This window comes from Pelodiscus sinensis, chromosome 25, assembly GCF_049634645.1.
Source record: "Pelodiscus sinensis isolate JC-2024 chromosome 25, ASM4963464v1, whole genome shotgun sequence".
In the NCBI taxonomy this organism is placed as follows: Eukaryota; Metazoa; Chordata; order Testudines; family Trionychidae; genus Pelodiscus; species Pelodiscus sinensis.
In genome coordinates, this window is record NC_134735.1 from 7,883,034 (window position 1) to 7,906,733 (window position 23,700).

A 23,700-nucleotide genomic window follows, 5' to 3' on the forward strand; every position below is an offset into this window, starting at 1 on the left:
TCCCGTCACACGCGCAGTGGGGATTTTGGCTGGGGAAATGAGCCTCGGCAGAGTCTCTTGGGCTGGTGCTCAGGACTTGGGATTTACTCTTCCTCCGTTAGAGCTGCCAGGAGCACAGTGCTCTCTGGGATCATAGTGGCTCATTGCTTCAGTACTAAATCAAAATGAAATACAGCACCCGGGATTCTCTGGGCATCTCCTATCCAAGTCCTGACCAGGCCTAGCTCTGCTTCATTCATGGGAGCTGATGAGTTCCCCGCAGAGCAGCCAGAAGGCTATTAACACCACTGCAAAAGGAATACCCCAGCTGGGCCTCCCTTCTCCATACTGAAGAGATTCGGACTCTCCTTGGTGAATAGGGTTGCCAGGTGTCCGGTTTTAGCCCAGACAGTTCAGGAATCGGGTCCCCCGTCCGGTTAAAAAAACCACAACATACCAGACATGTGAAATGTCCGTTATTTCCCTCTGTCGGAAGCCCAGTGGGGACAGTTTTCCCCGGCTGCGTCTGGCAGGGGAGTGAGGAGCGGGGGGCCATTTAAAGGTGCAGCAACCTTTTTTTTTTTTTCCTCAACCAAGTTTGCCATGTTCGGGATTTTTGTCGAAAGCATCTGACAGGCCTATTGGTGAAGGCTGCTGCCCAGTCAGGGCCACGTTGGGGCCTGATCCAATGCTCACCAGGGTCATCGGGACTTTAGTGGGGCTCTGGGGAGCATCGTCCAACAGCTGAGAAGACCGTTCTACGACAGTCCAGAGGAAAGAGAGAGGGACGTCACTGCTGCCTTCAGAGCCCTGCAGACGCTGCAAATGCAGGGCCGCGTCCTGCACTTGTTGAAGGGAGAAGTCGAACTACTGACCCCAGCAGGTGCTGGCTCCAGCCTGGCTGGAAGCACCATGCCATTGAGTCAACGGCTAAGGGGAGTTTAAGTTGGTCGGAAGGAATCCTATGGTTTGTTTCCTCAAGAAGTAACAGCGATGCCCTTTGACCTGGGGGTGGGCACCCTGTGGTAGCATCCTGATGGTGATGTGACAGGAATGTCACATGGAGTCTGGGCATTCCGGTGACGTCACTCTCAGTACAGTTACCATTGTGTGTGACGGCACCGCAGGGTGCCTAGAAACTAAGATCAAGGCTCTGTTGGCTCGGCCCTGTGCAAGCACAGCAAGAAACATTCCCTGCTCCCTAGAGGAAGGGTTTGCAAACTCTGGGTCCTGGCTTGTCAGGGCAAGCCGCCAGCAGGCCACAAGATGCTTTGTTTACCTGCGCCTCCACAGGTATGGGGCGATCGCAGCTCCCGTTGGCTACAGATCGCTGTTCCCGGGCAATGGGAGCTGCGGAAAATGGTGCGGACTAGGACACTGCTTCCCACAGCTCCCATTGGCCAGGAATGACGATCCGCAGCCAATAGGAGCTGTGCTTGCCCATACAGGCACTGCTACAGGCTGGGGACCGACTGGCTAAGTAGCAGTTTAGCAGTAAAGGGCCTGGGGATGACAGTGGATGAGAAGCTGGATATGAGTCAACAGGGTGCCCTCGTAACCAAGAAGGATAATGGCATATTGGGGTGCATTAGGAGGAGCATTGCCAGCAGATCTAGAGAAGTGATTATTCCCCTTTATTCAGCTCTGGTGAGGCCACATCTGGAGTATTGCGTCCAGTTCTGGGCCCCCCACTGTAGCAAGGATGTGGATGCATTGGAGAGGGTCCAGTGTAGGGCAACCAAAATGATTCGGGGGCTGAAGCACATGACCTAGGAAGAGAAACTGAAGGATTTGGGTTTGTTTAGTCTGCAGAAGAGAAGAGTGAGGGGGGGATTTGATAGCAGCCTTCAACTACCTGAAGGGGGGTTCCAGAGAAGATGAAGCGAGGCTGTTCTCAGTGGTGACGGACGGCAGAACAAGGAGCAATGGTTGTAAGTTACAGTGAGGGAGGTCTAGGTTGGATATTAGGAAAACCTATTACCCGAGGAGCGGGATTAAGCACTGGGGTGGTTCCCTAGGGAGGGGGTAGAATCCCCACCCCTAGAGGTTTTTAAGTTCCGGCTTGACAAAGCCCTGGCTGGGATGATTGAGTTGGGGTTGGTCCTGCTTCAGGCAGAGGACTGGACTCGATGACTTCCTGAGGTCTCTTCCAGCTCTGGGATTCTATGATTCTATGACTGTAACCGCCTGTGAAACCATTACAGGTTCTCCAGAGACATCAATCCCTGAATCTTGGGTGAGATGTTTCTTGCCTTTTAAATGTCATCACCTACAATTCCGTAAGGAGCCACCTGTCTGTTAAAGCCATTTGCTCCTTTGGAACCCCCCTTGCGATCGTCAACAGGAAGGAACCGGAGAAGTTGCTCCAGGAACTTGCCCTGCGACGCTTATACTTTCCTTGGAAGAATCCAAGGTAGCTAGATCTGGTATCAGGCTAGTCCTAGATTACCAGCCACAACCCCCCACCCCTCCTATCTGAGATATCGTCGCTAATACGCCGTCTGGCCAACCACATTCTTGGTGCATTCCTGCAATAAGTACCACAGATTTGCTGAGCTTTATGAAAAATGAAAAGAATGTTTTAAATGAAATTAATTCTTATGAACCTGACATCTCATACAAAGCTTGGCATGGGGCCGCTCTGATGCTCTGTCTTAGACTTGCACAAAGGGAAGGGGGAAATAAAGGCCGTGGCAGCAGGTAAGCAGGGCTACTACACATTGTGTAACTGTTTGCAGGGTCTCGCTTTAGCACTTGATTTACGCCCCGCAATAACGCACCATGTTCCCTTGAGAGAGCGAAGACGGGAAGTCCCCATGGAGAAAGTCCTCGGGGAGGGCCGAGCAAGAATGTGCAGTAAGAACACAAGGGGCTGCACTGGTCACCTGGACCCTGGGGTTCTAATTCCTCCAGGACGGGCGTGCCAGGCGAGCTTGCGGCTTCCCAGCCGCTGGGCTCGGGAATTTGGTTGGCGCAGGCGTGGGCAGGTTTTGGGAAGCAGGGTGGGGAGGAACGGAGAGGAGATGCCAGAACCAAGCAGCGGGAGCATGGTGCTAATTCTGCCACGTTGCCTTCCCACCACTCCCATGGCATAGCGAGGACAGGGAATGTGGGTGGGCCTCCGCTTTCAGGTGGGCAGGCAGTGATGGGATGCAGGGAGGGCTGGAGAGCCTGGGCAGGAAAGATGCGGGTGAGGGGCAGGAAGGATCCGGTGCCCTGTGGAGGTGGGAGTGGAGCAGGAGAGATCCAGTGCTCTGGGGAGGGGCAGGAAGGGGAGAGGGCAGGATCTTGTGCCTTGCAGAGAGGGACACGAAGGGGGTCACAGGAGCAGGCGCAGGAGGGATCCAGGATTCTGGCAAGAGGGATCAGGAAGGATGGGAGACCTGCCCCCCATCTCCTCTTACTGCTCAGCAGGCACCCAGGCGGCAGGGCACGCCCATGGGGCAGAGAGGGGCTCCGCCGGAGCTTGAATTCCACCCACCCCTCCCAATCCCCAGCTTGGTGTCTGCCAACCCGGATGCATCCACCTCCTGCCGGCACCGTGCACTGCGGCCCTGGTTTGCTGCCCTAGCGCTAGCCCCACCCAGGCCTTCTCCCTGAGGCACATCCCCTGTGGGGCTAGCGCTGGGGCTGGAGAAGGGGGCAGCAGTGCACGGCGCCAGCAGGAGAGCGATGCAACCAGATTGATGGACATCCCGCTGGGGTCTGGCATCCCAGCCTGTGGATTGAGGGACTCCTGCTCCTGTTTGGGTGGGCCCGGATGCTAAGTGGGTGGGCCACGGCCCACTCAGGACCCCTCGTAGCTGCACCCTTGTGCCATGCCACTCCCAGCGCCAGTGCAAGAGACAGTAAAGAAAGATCTGCCGCTCTCCGAGGGGAGCTGCTGAAAACTGCTTTGTTCTCTCTTTGCCTCTTCACTGTAAAAAGCAACCACATTCATTACAAGAAACCCGAACCACAAGCACTCCAGCAACGTTCGCCTGCGCAGAGCAGAGAGCTCTCGTGTGTTAGGACAAAATGGCTCACGCTGCGTGGCCAGCACGGAGGAAATCGCTCACGGCTCTGTGCATGGGATGGATTGCATCCCTGGGTTTTGTGCTCAGGAACCGTCAATAAGCACATGGCCAAGATTTGCAAATGTTTGGTTCAGGAACTTCTCCTGTGGGGACCTATTGGTCCTCACAACCTTCCTGCTTTGTGGGTTTGCTTCTAAAACGAGGGCGGGGGTGGGGGGAGCGACCTTAGGCCTGTGGGCCAGATGCAGCCTCCAGCTCGCCTGGATCTGGCCTCGGAGGCTTGGGGCTCCTCTCCAGTATTGGGGAGCCCACGCTGGTGCTCCACGCTGCCCCCCGCCGTCCCACCATAAGGCTGGAGCACACAAAATCTACTAGCCTGCCCCCCCTCCCCCCGGCTCTGGTGTGTGAGGGGAGGGGCTTTCTCCTTCTCAGTTGGGGGCCACACTAGTGAGGATTTGGTTTTTCTTTTTTTGCTTCTCTCTTGTGTGCAGCCCCTGACTGATTTTTCTTTGGGTCAGCGGCCCCCGACCCAAAAAAGATTCCTCAGTCCTGTTCTAGAAAGTCACCAGTCGTTGGGTTGGTTACATAGGTCTGGTCATTTGAGACTGAGCTCCTAGGAGCAGAACTCAGGGCCTGTGATGCGCCTCTGGAACAATGGGGCCCTGATCACTGGAGGAGCCCCGAAATGCTACTACCACAGGGCTAACAACTCTTGCGATATTCTGTGTTGTTCTTAATCTCCCAGCTGCTTGCATCGCGACACTGCCCGGGTAGCTCAGCTTTCATTACAAACAACAAAGATGTTTCTAGGCACTCGTGGTTGCGGAAATTGAAAACGGGATCTGACCGCACCTGAAGGCTTAGGAACCAGACAGCAAAGAACCCAAAACGTAAAATATTTAAAGAAAAATGCCATGATCTTTGGAGCCCGGAAGAGCTTTAACTGCTGGGAGGGGAGGGTTGATCATACAAATAAATAATCACAAATGTAGTGTTGTCCCTGTCATGCCCCGCCCATGCTTTATGAATATTGGCTTCTGTGTGTCTAGCCTAATTCTGAGCATGTATCATTCTTGAATGTGAAGTCAGAAACATGAAGCATGGATCTGTTTATAATTCTACATGTGTTTATAATTCTGTTTATAATTCTAAAGAGGGCCATTACTGATGCGCCAGATCTTAATGACTCGGTATTCAAACCAACGACCGATACCATCTACATGTTTTGTCTTTCTGGTTGGTCCCAGAAAGACATGTGACCATACCACCTGCTGCTGGAACCCATTCTGGATTTTTCTCGACGTGAGAAAAATTTGAACTGAGCACAAAGAATTCCCGCCTGGGGCAAAAGGGATATAAGGGGAGGGGGAAATAAACAATAGGCGCGGTTGCGAGATGCCAAGAGCCCTCCCCCTTTTGCCACCTAAGAAGTCTGCTGGAAACATCTAAGATTGAACAGGAGGAAGGATCAGGCCCCAAGCGAGGTGGCTGCTTAGCTTGTGAAAGAGATGTTTAGAACAGCTGTTTAGGGTGAGAATTTGCATGAAACAAGTTTCTTAAGTTATGTCTGCACTGCAATGCTATTTCGGGATCCCAGAGGGATCCCAAAATAGCTACTCTGCATCTTTTGAATGCATCCGCTATTTCGAAATATAGCAGACGCGCTATTTCACCATCCCTGTCAACCTCATTCTACAAGGAGTAAGGGATGGCTTGAAATAGATTCGAAATAAGCTAGCTCAAATTGCACGTCTTATTTCGAGTTTTGGGTACTGTGTAGATGCATCCTTAGTGAATTAGAAGTAGCTGGCATTTTTTGTTTATTTTAATGTAGTAATTTACTTTGATCTGTTTTCACTGGCAACCACTTACATGCTACTTTTTATACTTAATAAAAACTCTTGTTTATTATCAGGCCCAGTGTAAATCACTGTTACCGGGGGAGACAGGCAACCACTGTGCATATCTCTCTTTCATTGATAAAGGGGACAGACATAGAATCATAGAATAATAGGACTGGAAGGGACCTCGAGAGGTCATCGAGTCCAGCCCCCCGCCCTCAAGGCAGGACCAAGCTCCGTCTACACCATCCCTGACAGATGTCTAGCTAACCTGTTCTTAAATATCTCCAGAGAGGGAGATTCCACCACCTCCCTTGGCAATTTATTCCAATATTTGACCACCCTGACAGTTAGGAATTTTTTCCTAATGTCCAATCTAAACCTCCCCTGCTGCACTTTAAGCCCATTACTCCTTGTCCTGTCCTCAGAAACCAAGAGGAACAAATTTTCTCCTTCCTCCTTGTGACACCCTTTTAGATATTTGAAAACCGCTATCATGTCCCCCCTTAATCTTCTTTTTTCCAAACTAAACAAACCCAGTTCATGAAGCCTGGCTTCATAGGTCATGTTCTCTAAACCTTTAATCATTCTTGTCGCTCTTCTCTCTACCCTTTCCAATTTCTCCACATCTTTCTTGAAATGTGGCGCCCAGAACTGGACACAGTACTCCAGCTGAGGCCTAACTAGTGCAGAGTAGAGCGGCAGAATGACTTCACGAGTTTTGCTTACAACACACCTGTTGATACAACCTAGAATCATATTTGCTTTTTTTGCAACAGCATCACACTGTTGACTCATATTCAACTTGTGGTCCTCTATGACCCCTAGATCCCTTTCCGCCATGCTCCTTCCTAGACAGTCGCTTCCCATCTTGTATGTATGGAACTGATTGTTCCTTCCTAAGTGGAGCACTTTGCATTTCTCTTTATTAAACCTCATCCTGTTTACCTCTGACCATTTCTCTAACTTGCTAAGGTCATTTTGAATTATGTCCCTATCCTCCAAAGAAGTCGCAACCCCACCCAGTTTGGTATCATCTGCAAACTTAATAAGCGTACTCTCTATCCCGATATCTACATAATTGATGAAGATATTGAACAGTACGGGTCCCAAAACAGACCCTTGCGGAACTCCACTTGTTAGCTTTCTCTGTGTAAAATTTTAGCACGGGGTGAGACAGATTTGTCTGGGGTTTCAATCCCTTTTAGGGATTGGTTTCCTGAGCTGAGGCTTCCATCATAACTGCGTCTTCCCTGAGCTGAACTGGTTCAGTGTGTGTGTTGCTCTCCAGGGTGCCAGCTGACTCAACTCTGTGTCTTTGCTGGGGGAGACCAGATCTTCTAGCCAGGCAAGACAGGGTGGGCAGAGGGGGGAGCCCAGAGAGTAGGAAGGCTGGCATCAGTGGCATGATCTACACACAGACAACCCCAAGGGGATTTCTATGATCTAACCTATCACAGTCTCTTTCCTCCAAATGGATGATTTACATCACTCTCGGAACACAGATTTCACAACTGAACGTCCTTTCAAAATTCTGTTGTTTTTGACTAAAAATGAGCTTTTCTGGAAAAAATTAACTCCTGCGTCCCTGGCTGGCATGGTGCCAGAGCACTATATCCCACCTAAGTTCTCAAAATAGGGTGTAAGTGGGGTGTAAGTGGGGGCCGGTGCTGGCTCTCTACCCCACATGTGCAGGGAGCTTTGCTCTGAGCATATCTGTGCTCTTAAAGCCCAATGGCTCGAATGTTTGCAGGACGTGAACACAAAAGAGTTGCAAACACATTGGAATTTAAATCTGCTTTTAAATTCCAAGGAATTTTTGCAGAATTTCTCTCCCCCCACCCTCCCAATTGTTTGCTCAGCTGTTAGCCATTACACTAGCGGCATCTTGTCCCCCAAGAGATTATTGCTTGAGCCGAGACCTAAAACATTCCCATTGCCACCATACAAACCCCCTTGGTTCCCCTTTGAAGCAGGAGGGCGGGGGAGGCAGGGTGGAGGTTTGCAAGCTCCTGCTGCCCATTGGGTTCACACACTCTGCCCCGTCCTCGATTTTTAATCCCAGTTTGGGGATGGAACAAAGCCAACCTCTCAAATCAAAAGCAGTCCGGGCTGCCAAGTTTCACGGCAAAACCACAGGATTTTGATAGGAAGCCATAAAAATCAGTCCCAGGCTTGCTCAACCTCAGGTAACTGTTTAAAAACAGAACTAGGCTGAGCTTTCGCACTTGCACCAAAACCTGAAAGCAGGTGCGTTTGCCCTTGGCTTTAAATATCCTTGCGACTATTTCACAGAGAAATGAGTCACAGATGCTCCAAGCCGGCCCTGATCCTGAACCACAGTGCATCCTCCCCATGCCAACGCTTCGTTAGAATGGCATCCTCCCCATGCCAACGCTTCGTTAGAATGGCAAAACTTCCTCAGACATCTGCGATGACAACACCCCGGCCTCTCTCCTACAATGACCCCAGCACCTCCCAGAGTTCAGCTATACATGCGGGTCACCACTGCAGCCACCCAGGAGAGATTCAGGTGCCGCTTGGCTAAGTAGCAGAGCACCCACAGCTGACCACAGCCAGCAGCATGTGTTTCTCCACATAACACTGTTTGTGTTGGTGGTGCACATCTGCACGTGCCTTGGTGTGCAACAAAATGTATTCCACATGTGAATGGAAAAAGAGGGAACATTGAAACAGGAAGCAGAGAAACATGTAGTCCCCAAGCCCCGAATTTTGCTCGGACCCTGAACATTTTGCAGAGTGCTTTGATTTGTTGCCTGCCCCTTAGGTGTAGGTCTCATGCAAAAGATGGCACCTCTCAATAACACAGTGCCCGCCTGGCACAACTCTGTCCAGCCAGCGGGCCACACTTCAGGACCAGAGCATGGCTGGATCTGAGAGAGGTGCCCCGCGCATTGGACCACCAACGCCTCTTCCCACAGCAGCGGCAGGGGAGTTACAAAAAGTTTACAGCACCACAAGGTGGTCTGGCTGCAGCGTCTTGGTTTTCTGTCCAAGACAAAGAAAAAAGTTCTTATTTGACTTGCAGATGAAAGTCTGTGTTTCTGTTTGCTTCCACAGGCACAGTGTCTGAGGATAAAGACGGGTTAGAGCTCTGCTCGGGAGCCAGCAATATCATCTCATCATCTGGATGAAGCTCTGTATAAGACCCCCTTCTTTAGAGTCTAGAGTCTAGATCACCTAGGCTAGTGCACGGCTCTCTCAGTCAATGCCGTGCACAATCAGTCCGCCCCTCGCTTCACGGGCCCTGACTTGACGTGTGTGCCACTTCAGTAATGCCGGTAGGAAAACCAGCAGAATCTGGCAGCCCTGCGCATGGACAACAGTAAACAAAATGTCTCGTGGGCCACACACAGAACCCTGATGGGCCTCGTTCGGCCCGTGGGCCGCAGGCTGCCCACCCCTGCTCCAGATCCTTTTCCACTTGGAAAGCAGCAACACAATAAACCTCTCTGGAAGAAAAATAGAAAACGGGCACAGCTATTTCCAGTGTGATCTGCAAGGAAAAAGGACAGAGCACGGCTAGATCAAAGAGAGCTGAGATTTCTAGAGCCTTTGAGTAGACTGGCAGAACTCTGCAGGTTTTAACAGATTCCTCAGGCCAAATTCTGCTGTCACGTATGTAGGGTTTACACTGGCAGAGCCGGTCTTAGGAGCGGGCAAGCTGGGCGGTTTTATTATTATTTTTTTTTTTGCTTGACAAGTTTTTGCCTGGTATTTTTTTAAACCATCTGGCAACCCTACAGGTGAGCCAGGCAGTTGCCCGGGGTTGACAATTGGTTAGGACCGGCCCTGTACATTGGAGTAATACTAGTGATGCCAACAGGAGCTGTCAGTGTTCTGTGCTTAGGAATAGGTTTTACATGCTTCACACACAGGTTCAAAAGCGTTGGTCTTTGCTTCGGGGCTGTGCAGAGCATGGAGCTGGAGAGGTGGAAAACGGTGATCACCTCCAACCTTCCTTCCTCCTGCAGATGCTGCAAAGATTACTTAGCAAAGGCTCGTCCTGCCCTAGCTACACACTCAGGCTGGAGAATGCATCAGTGTTGTCTTCAAGTCGTCATTGTCAAGTCCAAGTCGAGTCTCAAGTCACTACCGTTCAAGTCTCAAGTCGAGTCTCGAGTCCCTCAAGTCACTTTCGAGTCAAGTCCCAAGTCGAGTCTTAATTTAAAAAATGTCAAGTCACTTTTGTACAAGCCATCAATATCGGCATTTTCGGACAATTTTTCACCAAGACGATTTAACAAAATTAGCAAGTCTCAAGTTGAGTCTCAAGTCACAAACAATGAACCTGAGTCGAGGCTCAGGTCGAGTCACCTAGGCGACTTAAGTCGGATTCGAGTTCAAGTCATGGGACTCGAGTCAACAACTCTGGAATGCATGGACACTAAAGCGACCACAGACAAGGTTCTTTCAAGCTAAGGGAGACGATTCCCGAGCGAGAGGCGTTCAGGTAAAAGAAAAGAAAGCACTTAGCGCTAAGGTTTCAGTCTAGGCAGAGGACCCTTGCTGGAGAGAAAACGTTGAGCTTTGGGCTTTGTTTTCTTCCCTGAGATCTACTGCTTTGCTGACCTCCGGGGCTAGAGGCCACTAGCGATTTCCTTGAGATAAGGGGGTTGGCAATACAAGGCATCCCAATCCAACCCATTGTCTTCCTCTCTTTACTGCACTTCTCTGACTGCCACAGCAGTGCTACAAGGTTGGTCCTGCTCTGGTCTGGATGACTCCTGAGGTCTCTTCCAGCCCTTAGGGTGTGTCTAGACTACAGGGTTTTGTCGACAAAAGTAGACTTTTGTCGACAAAACTATACCTGCGTCTACACTGCCGCTGAGTTCTGTTGACATAACATCGACAGAACTCAGCAGTTTTGTCGATGGCTGTAAACCTCATACTACGAGGAATAATGCCTTTTGTCAACAGAGTTCTGTCGCTAGAAGGCATTATTGCATCTACACTGTGCTTTGCGTCTACACTGTTATGTCGACAAAGCAGCTTGCTTTGTCGACAGAACTGGATGTAGTCTAGACACTCTTTGTCGACAGAAGCTTTGTCGACTGTATCTGTCGACAAAACTTCTGTCGACAAAACCCAGTAGTCTAGACATACCCTTGGAGTCTGTGATATTAAGGGGCTGAGGTACCAGGCTGGCGAGGGCTGTAAAGTGCATGGATTAAAAGCGAAACTGACTTTCACTTAGCTCTTTGCTCTTGCTTCTGCCTCTTGCTCTTGACAACCCTCCCAGTCGTCTCTCCTCACTGCTCCCTTTCTCCCCTTTACTCGCCCTCTTGTCTTGGTGCTTTTATCAAGCTGCTTTCCCTCTGCCTGGGACGCTCCCTGTTTCCGCTCCAAGGGCCATCCCGCCTCATTCCACCCCAAGCTCTGCCCAGCATCCTCTCTCAGCAATAGCGCCAGCTGAGGAGGGAGCCAAAGCATTGCTCCGGATCTCGTGCTCGGTGGTCCTGTGCGCTCACTGGGGGGCAGGGAGCAGGTCTGCCTGCATCGCTGCTTGTGAGCCTGGGTGTTTATTTGTTGGGCTACAGACAAAAATACAGGGAATTGTGTAGGCAGAAGCCACAGGCGGCCTGTAGTGACAGTCAGCCTCCACTGAGTAAAGTGCTAGCAAGGAGCTGACGCCTGTCGTCTTGCGTTTTGAACAGGAGGAACCTAAAAGGTGGCCCGGAGCTTCCTCGATGGTAACGGTTACCAAGAGACCAGGATGCTCAGCAGAGGGAGCTGTGCAGAAGCAAGGAGAGCTTATTCTTTGATGTTTGCTGGGAGGATTTGAAAAGGAAGCTGCAAAGACATTGGGCAACATTTTCAAATGCGCCTAAGTCACTTAGGAGACTGCATCCCATTGACAGTCAGGGAAATTAGATTCCTAAGTCACTTAAGCACTTCTAAAAAGTTTACCCACGCGCTCGCTCTCTCTCTCTCTCTCTCTCTCTCTCTCTCTCTCGATTCTTCCACTGGACCTGTCATCCCTGTGCCTCCAATTGTGAGAAGGCAACTCATGTCAGGAAATCCTTCAAAACCCAAATTTGAAGCCTACTTCTAGGCCTTCAGTTCTCAACTTGAGGTTCAAGGCCACCCTGTCTTCCCTGTGTTGCTAAACAGGGATAGGAGGGAGCTGGGACAAGTCCCCAGGGAAGCTGTCTCAGTCTAGAAAAGATTCAAAACCTCACTGAAGATCTGCTATGGAGCTGGTGGCCACTAGCTGACAACTGTGGGCCATGACTTGGAAGCTGAATAAAGACTTATAGGAAGTGTGCAAGCACTTTTCCAGGGTTTTGTTCTTGGTAATGTGCTTTATGAGAAGATTGGGTATTCCAGTTTGGTAACTCTCCATATTTCTACCCAACCCTTCAGGATGGACGGTCAAAAAAGTGCATCAATAATGGCGCAGTAGTCCATCGGAACTAGCATCTAGTTTCTGCTTCTGGCCTGGAACAGATGTTTGACTGGAACACGGAAATCCAGCCAAGGGATTGTCTCAGTCTGATCGGGTCGTCTCACTTCCAAGTTCACATGGTGTGCTTTGGATCTCCTGCAGAGGCCTGACATCCCTGGGTGGAAGCTGTGCATCTGGGAAAGGGATGAAAGACCAACTGGAGAGAAGAGGAAGGAGAGTCAGATAGTAAGCACGTGCTGCTAGTTTATCACGTCCATTGGGAAAGCAATTGAGATTTAACCCTACGATGGAAAAAGAAAGGAAGGAAGGTCGTTGTTCAGGGGGAAGAGTCTCCTTGGCTTTAAATTCATGAAGCTCCCTTCACGTTCTGTATGACTGGACGTGAAAGGACGATTCAGTGGGGAGACGCCTGCCCGCCTGAACCGGTTAGGTTCTCGCAGTGGCTCAGATCCAGGCTTTCTAGGGCGTAGCATTCACAACCAGGGTTGAGTTCTCACGAAAGGCCAGTTGGCACTTAGGCACCAGAGTCACAGACAGATTCCTCCGAAGCTACGTCTACATTACGAGTTATCTCGGCAAAAAAATATGCTAATGAGGGACTAATTTGCATGAGTTGCAATCTCCTTTGCATATTTTCTGCTGATCCGTTTTTGCGCAAAAACAGGTATGCAGCTACATCTACACTGGCAGCTTCTTGCGCAAGAACTCTTTTGCAGAAGAGTCTTCCACAAGAGCGTGTCTACACTGGCATGTGCTTTTGCACAAGAGATGTGCTTTTGCCCAAGAGCATCCATGCCAGTGTAGACGCTCTCTTGCGCAAGAAAGCTCCAATGGCCATTTTAACCATAGGGGCTTCTTGCGCAAGAAATTCATGTTGCCTGTCTACACTGGCCTCTTCTGAAAGAGCTCTTGTGCAAGAGGGCTTCTTCCTGAGAGTGAGTGTCAGCGTTCTCGCGCAAGAAGCCCTGATTTTCTACAGTACAACATCAGTTTACTTGTGCAAGAACGCGCAGCCAGTGTAGACAGGCGGCATGTTTTTGCGCAAGAGCGGCCGTTTTCACGCAAGAACGCATCAGTGTAGACACAACCGCAGGGTGGATGTTTTCTTTTTGAGCAACAACCTTTTTTTCTTCAAGATCTTTATGCCCCCCAAAAGGAGGTATACTGAGCTTGCCGGAAAAGGGGGTTTTGTGCAAAAAGAAAACGTCCACCCTGCTTGTTTCTGCGCAAAAACCCCTAGCGCAAAAACGGATCTGCAGAAAATATGCAAATGAGATCACGACTCGTGCTGATGAGTCCCTCATTAGCATATTTTTTGCCAAGAAAACTCGTAGTATAGATGTAGCACGAGTAATCAACACCACAGCACTTCTAAAAGAGGCGCTGCTCCACGTGAGTGGCGGGAAGGAGCATTTCCGTGCCTTGCACTCGCTGCTCTCGGGGATGGAGGGCAATCAGTGGAAGATCGTTTCCCACCGCATGCCGGCTTTCTTACTGGCTGTATCATTTCAGGGGGGCACTTTTCCTGAGGAAGAGTGAGACAAGGCCAAGCCAGCCCTGGCTCCCAAGTGAATGGAGGAAATTCACATGCGCTGGAAAAATTCTTTCCTTTTACTTAGTTTGTTAAAAGTATAAATTCCATGGAACACACAGACACAGACACACACGTGTGTGTCCTCCCCCCACCACCTCTTGACTGGATACTTTGAAGTCTCTGACATTCCACAAGGAGCAGTTGGCTTCTTCTACACTCTCCCCTTTTCTTTCCCGCACTAATATCCCCCATGTAGAAGGCAGCCAAGCACAACACAGACAGAGAAGGAAAAAAGGCACAAAGTCCCTCAGCCCCGTGAGCCAGTGTGGGGGTGTATGCAGGTCTGTGTGTCTAAATGGGACCACCGGGAGCAGGATGCTGTACACCAGCCGAACGCCCTCTGTCCTTTCAATCAGTCAATTTGCCATCCCTTGAGCTGGCGAGTGATGTCTCATGGTTCCCTCCTCGCCTGTAAAGAACAGGCTCGAAAGTGAAGTTTGGCAGAGGCCGGGGAAGAGGAGACTCAGCTTGCTGTGCTTTTCTGCAAGGGCTGATGGTTTTGGAGCCGCGGAAAGAAAGGAAAGGAGGTGGTGTGGGGGGAGGGCCAGCGTGCAGGACAAGTGAAATTCAGTATCATTTTATCGCCCCGCCCTGCAGAACTATGAGGTTGTGTTGTTACAGACACTGTCTGCCGCACAGGAGAATGGAAACTCTGCTGCTCTCCGAGCTGCGGACAAGCTGAAATATGAGCGAGAAAGGCAGACTGTGTGTGTGAGCGAGGGAGAGAGAGAACAGCCCTTCACGCCCTCGCGACCGGGGCTAATGGATTTTGCAGGTGACGGTCCCTGAGATACTGTTGATGCAACGTTTCCCTCACTACAGGGCCATGGAGAGGGTCGCTTTTCATGTAATTGCAAGGGAAGGCAGGAGGAAGTGTATTGGAACCTTCATGGCAACATGGCCATTAGTAACAGGCTTTTATAATGAGAGCATTTGAAATGGGCGTTTTTCCCACCCACCATTTTTCTCCCAGTCAAAGAAAATGTTCTCTAGGAAAACAAATCAACTGGGAAAAAAGCTAAGAAAGCACTTACTAATAGTCCGTTTTATCATATAATGATCCCTTATAGATCAGCTTAACCCCCCCCCTCCCCCCAGCCCACTAATAGCTCTTCTGATTGAGCTATACAAACTAGCTCCCGAATTCCTTTGGAATGGATTTATAACAACGCTAAAATCCCATAAACCCCTACAGAGCAAGGTAGTGGAATATCGGTGCATTCCTACACGCTCTGTCCCCCTCTCAGCTACAGGCTTGGCAAACTCAGAGCAAAAGAAGGGCCCTGAGAACAGAAATCTGCTGTCCAGGAGAACCAGGTGGGGAGAGACGTCTCATCTTGGAGATCGGAGCCCCTGGACTTCGGCTCCATACTAGACAGAGTCATGCTACAAACACGCCATCCAAGACACTTAAATGCTTCCCCATTGTTGTGGTATCCAAGCGCCTCACAGTCTTGAGCAAAACTCTACTTCTCAAATCATGTTACAGTGGATTGGTATTATTGGGCCCATTTTACAGACCGGGAAATGGAGGCAGAGAGGGGACGCAACTTGCCCAGAGTCATTAATGGAACCCAGAAGTTCTGGCTGCACCTCTGGTAAACCTGTGACCCAACAGGGTGCCTGTAACACAGGTGCAACTCATGGCCTCAGCGTCTCCTACTGGTCATCCTGGGAATTAGCACTTCTGCCCTGGAGCACCCCCTTTCGACCAGTGTCTCGCTGGCTGTTACTTGTTATTGGCTCCACCCCTCTGTGTATTAGGTCCCAAGTCCCTCCCAGAACGCAGTGTCCTGCCCTCTAGGTACTGCCCTGCTGCAGTGCCCCCACACTCTGGGGTCCTCCCAGCCCCCTATGCCCACATTTCCTCAGTGACCCTACAGCCCAGGGCGAACTGCAGTCTGAAATGGCCATTCTTCATTGGCAAGGGGGTGTGGACCTGCTGCCTTCTGCTGCCCTGGCTGCCTCCCTGCATCCCTAGTGACCTCAGGCCTTGAGAGCAAGGTCCCAGCCTGGCAGTTTACCAGAGCAGCCCAACCCTGCCTGCCTTCTCTCAGACCTGCTCTGAATCAAGAAGCCTCTAGCTTCCCTGGCAGCCAGGCCTTCCTGCTTCACAGCTGGAGCAAGGGTGAGTGTCTTCTCTCAGGAGCCCTTACTTAGACAGCCCTCCGCTGGGCCCTAAATGTCTAATATCTGCCACAGCTGCTTGTTCCACAGACCCAGCCCCCTCCCCGGGCTGGATTTAACCCTTGTAGGGCCAGCGCGGGGCAGTGACGGCTTCTGCCTGCCATAAAATGGCTGTCCCCCTGCTCAGAGGGAGACAGAGGGTCTAAATGGTGACGTCCTATAGTAAATACATTTTCAGCCTCCTCTGTGGCATCCGACATTGACCACCACTGACGGCAGGGGAGGAGCGACTCCAGCATGGCTCATCCTACCGTTTTAGAAGAGCTCTGAAAGTCGTAACCTGCCCTTCTGTCCCCAGCCCAGAACGACTTGGGGGGACATTGCAGTCGATTCTGTCCTTTGGTCTCTTAGGGTGTGTCTAGACTACATGCTTCCGTCGACAGAGGCATGTAGATGAGACAGATGGGCAGAGGGAAATGAAGCCGCGATTAAAATAATCGCGGCTTCATTTAAATTTAAATGGCTGCCCCGCTCTGCCGATCAGCTGTTTGTCGGCAGATCGGGGCAGTCTGGACGCGCCGCGTCGACAAAGAAGCCTTTCTTGATCGGCACAGGTAAACCTGGTTTCACAAGGCATACCTGTGCCGATCAAGAAAGGCTTCTTTGTCGACGCGGCATGTCCAGACTTCCCCGATCTGCCGACAAACAGCTGATCGGCAGAGCGGGGCAGCCATTTAAATTTAAATGAAGCCGCGATTATTTTAATCGCGGCTTCATTTCCCTCTGCCGATCTGTCTAATCTACATGCCTCTGTCGACGGAGGCATGTAGTTTAGACATACCCTTAGTGTCTCTGATAGGAGCTGCAGAACCAGTAGCCCCAGGAACCCTCAGACCTTTCACTCTGTTCTAAAATGTAACTGTTCAATGGAACCCCAGTAGGAACCACTGGGCAATTTTCATCTCCCCGTTAGGCAGATGTTCTTCTACCCAGTTACTGTGCCCTAGTCACACCAAAGCCTAATTCAATCCTACAAGGGCCACCATCTGTTTGGGTACATCTACACTGTGGGGGTTTTCCAGAGGGATCCCGGAAAAACTCCTCCATGTCCAGGTAACACGTCTGCTCTTCCGCTTTTTTTTGCAGAAGAGCAGACATGCTCTTTTGGGGAGTCCTCGTTTCACAAGGAACTAGGGCTCCTCTGAAAAAGGAGGCTTTCCCATCATTTGGCCCAGCTTACGGGGCCAAATGGTGGAAAAGCCTCTTCTAAAAAACCAATCAGAAAAAGCTACGCAAAATGCGGAGCGCAATTTGCGCAGCTTTTTCCAGTAAAAGAATGTAATCTAGACATAGACTGTATGGGATCTACTAACTTCAGTAGGACTTATGAGGCATGTCTACACTAGGAAATTATTACAAAATAACTAAATTTGAAATAACTTCCAAAATAATAATATCGAAATAGCATGTCCGCACTCCGGGGGAACTTCAAAATTAGCCCCAGGCAGTCTCTATTATTGTGGACACGCTACTTTGGCTTTGAGCCCCAGGAAGCACTGGGGAGTAATTACTTCTAATGACTCTAGAGAGTAGTAATTTCGAAATAGCAGCAGCAGTGTACCCACACTGCCACTATTTTGAAATAAGCGTTATTCCCTGAGGAAAGCAGGAGCACAGAGTTCAAAATAACCAGCCCATTATTTCAAAATAACAGGCTTGGTAGTGTGGACGCGCCACTTATATAAGGGGGGTTATTTTGAAAGAACTCCCTAGTATAGACCAGAGCACAGGTATAACTGTGGGCAGAATTTAGCCCCAAATCTTTTTAAGTAACCCTATTGGCTTCTCCAAAAAACTCATTGGATCCAAGTCATCACCAGAGTCACTCCTCTGATGTCACTGGAGTTTATGTTCTTGTGTGTGAATGTATTTCTGCAGGGAAGAAATGTACTCCCACATATGTTCCTTGATCAGGTAACGAGGAGATGAGGAGGGAGGTTCATTCATGGGTCCTAAGCCTGAACTTTTCCAGGCAGAGCGAAAGGGATGAGATTTCTCCACACTGAAGAATCCTGTTTAACTCCCTTGACTGCATCTAAACCAGAGGATGCCTTGAAGACCCATTTCACTTTGATGGACCTCCAAATTGTTCCTCAGCCTCTTGAAAGTCAATGACTTTCTTTTCAGTCTATCCATTGTCCATTCTTCACTGGGTATGCTCACAGACACACGCCCCCGATGGTGACTGGCAAATAGGACAATGCTTTACTCGCAATGGGAAAAGTCTGGTTGTATTCTTGGTTGAAGTTCTGGTGGCCTCAGTTACTCTTTCATAAATAGTTAAACATGGGAAGCAGCCTTTAACCAAGCCACAAAACGACTGGAACACGGCTGCTGCTACTGGCTGCTTTTCAAATGCTTCATATTACCAAGAGACTCTTGTCTCCCAGCAGCAGAAGCTAGTCCAATAAAAGATATTATCTCCTCCATCTCATCTCTCTAGTGTCTTACGGGAGCACATTGCAAACAGAAAGCAACCAGTCCTGACTTGGGGAAAACCATAGATAAAATTCACAACAGGGAGAGAGAAAGTAAACTAGCTCTAAGTATTTGCATCAGGGCTGAAAACCTGTGGTTCCGGGGTATCCTAACACGATGCCAGGCATGTGGTTCCTCAGAGTGGTAGGTCGAGATGGGGACAATAGACCAAGAAACACTTGGAAATCAGAGAGAAAGAGCTGCCACGACCTTCTCCCTGCAACAGTATGAAAGGCTATCAAAAGGGGAAATGGAAAAACCTGACATGGAAGGCTATGCCAAGCCACTGCCAAAAGCCACAGACAGAAAACTCCTCGGCTTCATCAAGGTGTGAGTAACTTTTGATGCGTCTGGGGCTCATTGCTTTCAACAGAACAACACACGCAGTCCCCGTTCACAGCAAGCCAGCCTGTATTTCGTATGAAGGGAATATATGAATCACTGCAAAGAACTTCAGGGCGACCCAGTGCAAACACAAGCTGAATTCTCCCCCCTCTGCTTGCTGCAATCTGGCATTCTGTAGCCTAAAACAAAGGCAACAGGAAACAAAATACAGCTAGGCGTCCAACTTTCCCTTTTTTTAAAGGGGTAACTCAGCTTATTACACTTCCATGGAGGAGGGGCTCAGCTGTTCATTTTCAGTCAGGGCAAGTCTACCCCACAACCAGGTGTCTCCCTGCAACTACTTATTGTAAGTGAATTCCAGGGTGCGAGCATCACCCATTGTCCACAAACGGGATGAGATCCGGACAGCTCTCCAATCCAAATGGGAATGCGCTTCTCAAGTTACAGCCAACCCCACCACCCCCAAGTCTCAGACGAACGCTGCTGCAGATTGGAACAGGTGAACAAAACAAATCTACTTGCGAGTAGAGTTCTGTTCCACAGATAAGGATTTGGGTTTCTCTCACCCACGTGCACAAGGAGAAAAAAAAATAAACATTTCAGTGAAACGACTCTTGGAAGTTGTGCTGAATAAATGAAAACGGATGGTTCTTTGTTATAAAATTGAACCAAGTGTCAAGCAGCGTTTGGGGTTTTTCTTCTTCTTATGCTTTACAGCTATAGAGTGAGAGAAATGGGATGAAAAACCTTGCCTACATTTGAACCAAATTTCTAGCATTAATATTTCCCATGTCCTCGCTGACTTAGTTCCATGGAGGTTTTTACTCTTTTAGCTTTGGGTGGGCCAAAAATGGGGGAGGGGGTACTTGGCTGCCATAAAAATGCAGTTTTGATCCAGTAGCTGATGGTACCTTTGTAGATGGGAACAGAGAGGGGGACAGAGTTGTTTTGGGCAGCAGTGCAAATGAATGCACAAGGGAGGAAGGAAAGGGTTTTCCACAGGCTCTTTGATGTGGACAATATAGCACATAGTTATAGATCCCCAAATGATCCTTAGTGTTCAGCCTCTTGTCGATCTGAGGACCTAAAGCCACACTAGTTAGAGTCCATTAAAAAAAAAGTTGGCCTACCATTGCTTCCCCACCTCCCACAACAAGATTATGCGATGCAGTTTGATAGATGCAGCATCAGAGAGAGAGAAAAAAAATGCTTGTACTAACACAGAGAGTTGCCACTCCTGCCTGAGAAGGTGAAACTTACTAATGTAGGCATTGCTGTTGTTTTAGCATCCAGTCTTGGGACACGACGGCAGAAAAGGATAGTTTCCCAGTGTCCCTTGCTGATGGATCAAAACTGCATTTTTTATAGAAGCAATAAAAATCCCAGGAATTTGCTGGCCTTATGATTTATTAAACGTGTTCCTTATAGCAAAGCTGCCCATAGATGAGAAAATATCTCCCTGTTAGTCAGCCTGGGGTGAACGTATAGGGGGCGACTCTCTTGGTTTATTAAGAATGTTCGAAGTTTAGGAACTGGTGGATGAAAGCCCAATGAACAGAAATGACCTAAAAACAATAAAATAAAAACCTTGTACTTCGCATACACCCTAGGCTGGAAAGTTAGCTGAGCTGACCTACCTTGATTCTGATAGGCACTGAAGCAAAGTACAAGTACAGATATCTAATAATGGAAGAAGCCAGCCTCCAAGGCAGATTTTGGAATTGAATTAAAAGTCTATTTATTAGAGTTTGGGGTCCCTGGAGGCATAGAACTTTTCCCAGACATTTTTCTTACAAACATTTGAGACAGTAAAGTAGGGTTCAGACATTAGAGCCATCTCTACCGCAACCTGGCTTTGGTTCTCATTAGCACTGTTTGAACATTACATATTCTTTTGACACAATTATTTAACAAGGAACAGAATTAAAAATGGGTCAGGGGGAAAATAAAGGGATTATAAAAGGGACAGAAGAAATCAGGAAAAGCACACAGACTAAAAAGAGGGAATATTCTTGTGCAATTTTCCTCTTTGCTTGGGGAAAAACTAATCAGAACTAGAGAGTCTGAGAAATTAAAGAGATTTTCTCTAGTCTGAGCTTAATGTAACATGTGATAGGCATCTAGGTGAAAGATAAGAAAAAGAAAGAATGGGAGACTGTCAAGAAAGAGAAATAAAGTCCTTACCTTCTTAGCTGACACTTTCTCCTCGGGCTTGCAGAGGGGAAGTTTGGTTTGGGTTTTTTGGGGGGCAGTGAGGGGGTCCCTAAATAAACTAACTTTTATTACTGTTTGAATAGCCTACTCCATAGGAAGTGCCGCAGTTGCTCGTGGTACCTTTGTGGAGAGGAGCGAGAGAGAGGACAGAGCTGTGCTAGGCAGCGCTGCAAATGAGAGCATGAGGGAGGGAGGAAAGGTTTTTCACAGACTCTTTGATGGACTAACGCAGCTCAGGACTGGGTTGGCTGGTTACTTTTTTTTTTTTTTTTTTTTTTTTTTGAGTGGGTTCCAGCTCTGGATTGTTTCTCCGTTTCACAGACACAGAAGAAAGTGTCGTTATAAAACAAAAAACCACACCCACATCCACACCCGTACCCACACGCACACTCCCACCCACACATTGACCTGAGGTAGGCAGGGAAGAGTCTCTTCTCAAATAATTGCAGGGCCAATTAACCCCATATTCAGCTGAGCAAACTGTGCCCCTTGTCAGCACCAAAGTGGCAAAAATGTAACCAAGAGGCCAAACTGACCAGGGAGGGGCGTAGGAATTCAAGTGAGATTCCAGGGTCTTGGGACTAGACTCTAGGCTGTGGCTATTGGCGGGAGCTTGCTGGATGTTCCTGGGACTCCAGGAATCATTTTGTCTTCGGGCTCAGTCCAAGCACATACGAAAGCCTGGCACGGCAAGGAGGTGATGGCTCTGGGTCTGGGAGTCGTCACTGGGAAGTGTCAAGGAATGAAACCCCCAATTCCAAGCACACTGAAAGGCAAGGTACCTGGGAACCTGTCCAGAGTGCCCCAGAGAGGGTGGACCAAAGACAATGATCAAGCTATTTGTCTCCTGCCATCCTTCTCTAGCCTCTGACAAACAGAGGCCAGGGATACCATTTCTATCCCCTGGCTAATAGCCTTTTATGGACCTAACCTCCATGAAATTATCTAGCTTCTCTTTAAAGTCTGTTAGGCTGTGTCTAGACTACATGGCTCCATCGACGGAGCCATGTAGATTAGGGTTGTAGGCAAAGGGAAATGAAGTGGCGATTTAAATAATCGCGGCTTCATTTAAATTTACATGGCTGCCGCGCTGAGCCGACAAACAGCTGATCAGCTGTTTGTCGGCTCAGCGCGCTAGTCTGGACGCTCCCCTGCCGACATCAAAGCCCTTTGTCGGCAGCCCCGGTAAACCTCATCCCACGAAGAATAACGGGGCTGCCGACAAAAGGCTTTGATGTCGGCAGGAGAGCGTCCAGACTAGCGCGCTGAGCCGACAAACAGCTGATCAGCTGTTTGTCGGCTCAGCGCGGCAGCCATGTAAATTTTAATGAAGCGGCAATTATTTAAATCGCCGCTTCATTTCCCTTTGCCCAATAAACAAATCTTTTTTTTTATATGTACCCATATAGTCCTAGCCTTCACAGCCTCCTCTGGCAAGGAGTTCCACAGGTTGACTATACGCTGTGTGAAGAAGAACTTTCAAAAAGCCAGCGTCACACCCAAGCCACTGACCATCCCCAAACTCTGAGTTCTGGATCACCTCAGATTTGCTCTCTCCTTGCTGCCTAGCTGTATAATGGGCCAGACTGGAGCAGCATTTCCAGACATCCCCAAACAGTGGGGAATTTCAGACACATATATAGGTTAGGCTGACGTCTACTGTAGCTACCCAGCCTGGCTCCTACCTTACAGAGAAGCGTCGGTGAGAGATACATTTGTGGTCGCTGTAGGAGGGTGCATCTAGCTCATTAGAGCAGGGCTATTCAACTTTGAGCCCTGGGGGCCACAATGATACTCACAGCATATGCCGAGGGCCGCATCTTAAGTGTGGTTGCGTATACATGCAAATACATGCAAATATATGCAAATAGCTCCTTTCACACTGATGGGCATGAATACAAAGATTAAAACAACATGCAGGCCCCATTTAAGTCAATTCTGCTGATATTAATAAAATGCAATATTTGCCCGATTTCCACCCATCTGACAGCACTTTTATTGAGCAATGATAGTCCAGGAATTTAACTACTAAAGCGCATATCAACAGAAGACCATTCTATTGACTCGCTGTCGTGGAGTGTGTTCGCATTGGAGGCCATGTTCAAAGGATCCAACCCATGAGTTGCATGTTGAGTTTTAAAGCGTCAGTCTCTCTAGGACCTGCCATTTCACTAAACTTCCCCAAGACTCTTGACAGATGGCAGCTTCCTGTTTGAACATATCTCAGCTCCTCCCAAGAGGTTCTGTCACTGTCCCTTAAAGTACAGCCAAGTTCGGAGCAGTACTTCTATAGCCAAGAAGTGCTGCCATGAACCTCAACAGGACTTTGGCTGGAGTAGAGACTTCAGCATTTAACTCTGCAGTGACTCACACAAGAGTCATGTTGACCCTTCGGCCTTCCAAGGTGGATAAAGGGAGCTCTGCACACTTGACTGCGTGAGGGTTGTTTAGACCTTAAAAACTTCATTGCCCTGCGTGGAATTTTAAGATATCACAGAATTTTGGGGGGAAAGAGAGTTTGCTTGTTTGTTTGTTTGTTTGTTTGTTTGTTTGTTTGTTTGAGTGGGTTCCAGCTCTGGATTGTTTCTCCATTTCACAGACACAGAAGAAAGTGTC

At 49.0% G+C, this 23,700-nt stretch overlaps 1 protein-coding gene across 5 annotated transcripts in view; it reads right to left on the reverse strand.

Moving 5' to 3' along the window:
• Nucleotides 1-21,280, reverse strand: part of COL8A2 (collagen type VIII alpha 2 chain) — a 188,584-nt gene extending 167,304 nt beyond the window's left edge. For all 5 annotated transcript variants that reach the window (XM_075909155.1, XM_075909156.1, XM_075909158.1 and 2 more), the window contains exon 1: nt 21,055-21,280. The gene's annotated coding sequence lies outside the window, so the exon portion shown is untranslated. The remainder of the gene's footprint in view (nt 1-21,054) is intronic.
• Nucleotides 21,281-23,700: the final 2,420 nt, after the last annotated feature.